The sequence below is a fragment of the Sturnira hondurensis genome, unplaced genomic scaffold, assembly GCF_014824575.4.
Source record: "Sturnira hondurensis isolate 20B ecotype Veracruz unplaced genomic scaffold, ASM1482457v3 Scaffold0020787, whole genome shotgun sequence".
Classification (NCBI taxonomy): domain Eukaryota; kingdom Metazoa; phylum Chordata; class Mammalia; order Chiroptera; family Phyllostomidae; genus Sturnira; species Sturnira hondurensis.
The window spans coordinates 4,715,791-4,721,543 of NW_028093418.1; positions in this window are offsets into that span (position 1 = coordinate 4,715,791).

Here is a 5,753-nt window from a genome sequence, read left to right on the forward strand (position 1 = left end):
CCATTGGAATGGCCGACTCGGTCTGTGCAGAGGCCCGGTGGGTCTTGGAGGATGCCCATGGACCCCCGTGAGCTTAACCAGGTGGGGACTCCATCTGCAGGGCAGTTTCTGATGTAGTTTCAACACCAGAGCAACTCAGAATTTCAGCCCCGGCCCCTGGTCTGCAGGTAACAATGTTTTTCTCTAATCCTAGCAGTAAAGACCATCAGAAGCTGTTTGTTTTCAGCTGGGAAGGCCAGCAACACACCTCCAAGGGAGAGCACTCTCAACCTTAGATCCCACCAGAGGCGTGAGGATGCCAAGGGCTGACCCCTCCCCGACCAGGTCAAGGCCTAGTCCAGGAGCTGCTTCTGGAGGGACCCACTTGGTGCATCTCCGAGCAGAAGAAGCACCTGCCCAGGGCAGGTGAATCTGCTTCCTCCCTCCCCACCACATTATTTATTTTACCACTGGTACCCACAGGCAACACATGGTGTTGTTTTTCATGATTTTAAAGTTACATAAATAGTCTCGTTCTCATAATGTAAGTACTTGTGTTACGAACTCATTCTGCACATAACCAGGCTGCAAGCAAAGTAAGTTTCTGAATGGCTCATTGGTTAGCCAAGCAAGGAAAGCCATTTAATTATGCTGAGTTCATTGAATTACGTTTGATTGAAGCAGTATAAAAAAAAGTGTCCAGAGAAAATAAACTCATTTGAGTTGGTTAAGCTTTTCATTGATGACGGTTGCTGGAAGAGTTGAGGACACTGGGGGCAATACCAATAGTCATTTTGTTTTAAATGAAGCAAATGATTCTCCGTGGTTTTCCTTGGCTTTTGATGGTTGGCAGCCGTTCTGGATGCTGCCCACTGCTGCCCGAGGGGTCAGCAGCGAGTCTGAAGCGAGGGAAGAATGAGCCTCCGTATATAGTCTGCCTGGAATAACTCCAGGCAAAAAGATTGTCAGAGAAAATTGAGAAAACACTAACTCAGAACAGTCTGAAGTGAAATCTGCTAAGACACGTTACAACTGATGGTGGCTAAAATGTATATTAAGCAAAAAAAGGCTTCGTTGGACAAATTTATGAAGTTGTTTTTTTTTGAAAATGGAAGGTGTTTAAAGTCTGGGATTATCCATCAGTGGGACTTTGTGGAAAATATTTTACCAATAATTCAGGGTGTGGATTAAACCAGCAGTGTCAACACGAACGTCATTTGCTCTTATAGACTTAACCATCACCAACTTCTGTGAATCCTTTTTTCAGAAATAAAAATTTAACATCCTGATTCACCCTACCATACAGCAGTTTGAAGTCTTAGTGACTGTCGGCCATTTTGTTATGGTATTTTGAGGTCAGGGCCAGGATCCAATTTTTTTGAAGAAGGGCTGCCCTTATCCACCTTACAAACACTGAGAGGCTCCGCAAAATTAATTATGTCTCTTAATAAACTCAACCTAGAAATACAAGGCTAAATCGCACTTAGATATAAAACATATACCGCAGTAAAGTGACTTGACAACTAATACTTGAGTCACAGGAAGTGCGAAGCCACATTACCCAAACAATACACGTTCAGCCAGCCCTGGCTGGTGTGGCTCAGTGGATTGAGCGCTGGCCTGCGAACCAAAGGGTCACCAAGTTCTATTCCCAGTCCGGGCACATGCCTGGGGTTGTGGGCCAGGTCCCCAGTTGGGGGTCCCCAACAGGATGCAACCACACACTGATGTTTCTTTCCTTCTCTTCCTCCTTCCTTTCCCCTCTCTCTAAAAGTAAATAACTAAAACCTTTTTTTAAAAGCTCAGACAAAGGAGATTTCCGTGTTTATACAAATTTGTGTTAGACATATTTTCAGGGCTCAAACTACTGGCCCAGGAGTCTTCTAGATCTCAATGCAAGAACAAAAGAGATTTCCATATTTTAAAGTCAATTTATGCAATGGAAGATCTAATCTTCGGTTGGAAGTGGCGGACAATGTAACAACACGCCACGTTCAAAGGCAAACCTTGAGAGAGGCACCTACCACAATTCGATACATTCCTTCCTGGCGACAACCACGCACAGTTGAAATCACGTGCTTGCAGACGGGCAGTAGCCCTCGGCAGCGCCTGTCAGAGAAGACATTTTCAGGAATGAACTGATGTAAAATTTCACCACAGACCAGTATTAACCAATGAACACATGCCATCAATTTTCACAATAAAGAATGCTGATTCTGAACTCCAATTAAGCAAAATTTTATCCCCCCAAAAGAACTCCATCCTTCTCATTAGTGGACCCATATTACAAAAAAACCCCAAAACAATGGTAGCCAAAAGAGGATTCTGCCCTAATGTTTCCCATCCCAGTTCAGCCCACAGGCTCCACCCACTATCTCTTTCCACAATCCTTCCTTCTCTCACAGCTACTCCAGGTCCCCAGACGTCAACACATTGACTCATTTTCTCAATGAGAAAGTTTCCTGCTCACACATAAAGGATTTCGGAATTGCTACACTCATTCCACTGGCAGTCCCCACTAATCTGATATAAAAATGAGAAGGACATGCACCCAAAACAGTCCCCAAAACGTGGCCTGGAGTCGGGCGAAGGGAGTCACTGCTGGGCCAGGGCAAGTCACGGGTGACAGACACAACAAGGTCAGGCAGGGGCCTGGCTGGAGGGCGTCTGAGATGAAACGCCAGTGATTCCCCCACGGGGACACCGCCGTGGAAGCCACGCTACGGTTCTCTGCATGGGGAAGTAGCATCGCTTCGAGCGAAACTATGAAAGAGCCCGAAGTCACTGGGAGAAGGACGGGGGGTTGGGGCTACCTTGTTCCTCCCTGGTCACTCTTCTGCTTCTGTGGCAGCCAGAGCAGCTGCACAGGCGAAGCCTTTCTGCGGCATCCAGACGACGGGCACACAGGGGCTGAAATCCAGCCCACACTGCACACTGGGGCACCGTCCCTGCTGAGGACACAGCCCAGGACAGGGCCACCTTCCTTGGACATTGCCCAGAGGCCCTAATGGGCCCGCCAAGCCGTCCTCTGACCGCTCTGGGACCAGGAGCCACGAATCGCTCTGCAGCTGCTGCTTCCAAAGTAGCCCCGCACCCCGGCACGGCCCGCCCTGTGTGGGCGCACGTGTGCCCAATCTTTTCCTGTGGGATTCTCGGGGGTTTGGTTTGGCTGAAGACTCTTGAGGTGTACAGAAAGTGAGTCCCACTTCAGGGCAGATGAGGAAGGTGTTACTTCCTCTGACGAGGCTCGGAAAAGAGAACATGCCTCCCTACCGTCCTGGCCTTTCCTCTCAGCTCTGCAAAGCAGGGCTGAGCCACCATGCCCAGAGGCGGAGGTGGAGGGAAGAGCAGCATGCTGCCCCTCATTGCCTTGGCCCTGGTCTGCGAAGTGTGTTCGCCCTTCTTGGCCCTGGAGCCAAGCCCGTTGGGACAAGAGTTCTCACCCTGCAGGGCATATTCTCTTTGCCTTGTCTTCCTTCTCTCCCTTTCTCTGGTAGTAGAGGGTAGTGGAGAAGATGTATCTTAAGTTTAATAATTTGAAAGATTGGGGTATGACCAGGGAATAACCCCCTCGGGCTCTCTCCCAACTCAGTGAGGAGGAAACAGAATGTTAAGACTATTGTTTGGGTTTTGTTTTTCTTTGCTGTTGTACTTTACAGTTCAAGTAGCACAGCCAAGTGCTAGGAAATGCAACATTTCAAACACGGGGCCTCGGGCAGAACCCTAGGCAAAGAAAGCATCTCATTGTGGGTTTCTGAGGACAAAGGTCTGACAGCAAGGAGGCCAGATGACATTCCCAAATCTGCTGGAGGCCGTTCTCCCCCAGGGCAAGTGGACAAAGGCCAGGAGGCAGACCTCCCCGGGGACTAGGCCCAGGGGCAGAGGGGATCTCAGGCAGGAAGGCAGAGTCCGTGGTAACACACACAGGACAGTATGTGACGTCCTCATGGCCCTGCTGGGGGGTAGAGAAGCAGAGAAGGAGACTCCGGGACTGGCGACTGTGTGGAATGAGAGGCATGAGCTCCCCTTGAAGACAGGAAGGAACTTGGTGTTTGAGGATGTGAGAGCAGAGTCCGTGCTAGATTCAGTGTGAGAAGGAACAACGGCAGGGACCACAGGTCTGGCTGTGGTTCTGGGGTTTGAACTGTGCAGCCTGGCCGCAGAGCGGACTGAGAGAGAGAGGCACTGAATGGCTCCACACGCCTGTTTCTGACCTTTGCATGGAGGGGTGAGCATGGCTGTCTGAGGGACTTCCTGTGGATGGGGTTTGGGGTTTCGTCCCCTCACCCCATTGTAGGCTGTGAGACACACTTCCCAGCAACCTTTCAGAGGGGGTCTCTCTTGCAGAGACCAAGTCCACACTTTGGCTCCTTCCAAAGACTAGAGAGCTCTGAGTGTTGCCCGGGAAAGCCGAAGCTGAGAAGCGTGCTTTTCTTCCCTTTTTCTCCACCTGCCCCGACCTGACCCAAGAGTCTGCCTCTCCTCCGACTTTCCAGGGTGAGACTCCCCTTTAAAACTCAGATAATAAGCCCTGGCACCCTCCTGCACTGCACAAGGCTCCGGGTCTTTCTCAGAATTGCACGCATTCGGGGGGCCTCACGCCCTGCTGGACATCTCCCCTCCCCCGACATCTCAGCTGCTCCCCAGTCATTGATCTTTACCACCCTTTCCATCCTGGGGGCTGCTGGCCTCTCTCCGTATGCCTCCCAGGCACACGAACATCCCCGGATGTTTACTCATGAACCACTGACCCAGTGACTCACCAGGGGAGCACGTGCCTGCTCAGCACCGGACTCCACTCCCTGGTGGAGGAGTCTGTGCATTCGTGGCTGAAACCCAGCCACTTGGTTCTCCCTTAATTCCTTCCCGTGGCATCAAGACAGGGGTCAGAAACAACACTCTGGAGAAGAAAGCCATGGGGGATACACTTAAAGGGCCCCCCAAAAGCAGACAAAGGAGGTGAGAGGAGGAGGCGTGGAAGCTGAGGGAATAGGGTTTCAAGCAGGAGTGTGTGGTCAACAGGACCAGAAGCAGCCAGGTGCTCCGGAGGGAGACATCCGAAAACGCTCTCAGACCCAGCAGTTCGGGAAGGCGGGGGCGTCCTTTTTCCAGACGATGTAGGAGAGGGAACAGTTAGAATCAAATTATCCGGGGGCGGGGGGAGGGGAAGGGAGGAGAATGCAAGAGTGACCCAACCACCCACCCTACCTGCTGAAGTAAGTGAAGGTGACTGCTTAGACCATGTTCGAAGATGTTGGCTGAGAAAAGGGGGTGGAGGGGAAACTAGTAACTGGAGGTTAACCAGAGGGCAAGGGCAAGTAAGGCCGAGGGACAGAAGTATCCCACGCTTTTCTATGACGCCCTTACTGTGCATTTCCTATACCGGCCACTGTTTACTTAAAATATCAGATACTCACCCGTCTTCCTGACATCCACTGTCCTTCACTGATCCTGTCACTCCTGTCTTCTGTTCCCTCCCCCTGCCCGAGAAACACACTCCCTCACACACACACACACACAATGCATGCTCACACAATGCACAGCTGCACAGGCAGGGACCACCTTGCCACTGTCCAGCCACAGGTCCGTGGGGGGAACACTTCCCAGCCCGGCCTTACATCCCACACCATCTGGCCCCACACCCACAACTGCAGGAACGAGGGTCATTCGGAACCAAAAACCTCAGCAGGGAAGGTCCAACTGTTCAGGGACTTGGTCAGACGCAAGGTTTCAGTATGAAATTCTAGAAAAGGTGAACAATGCTTACTAAGGAA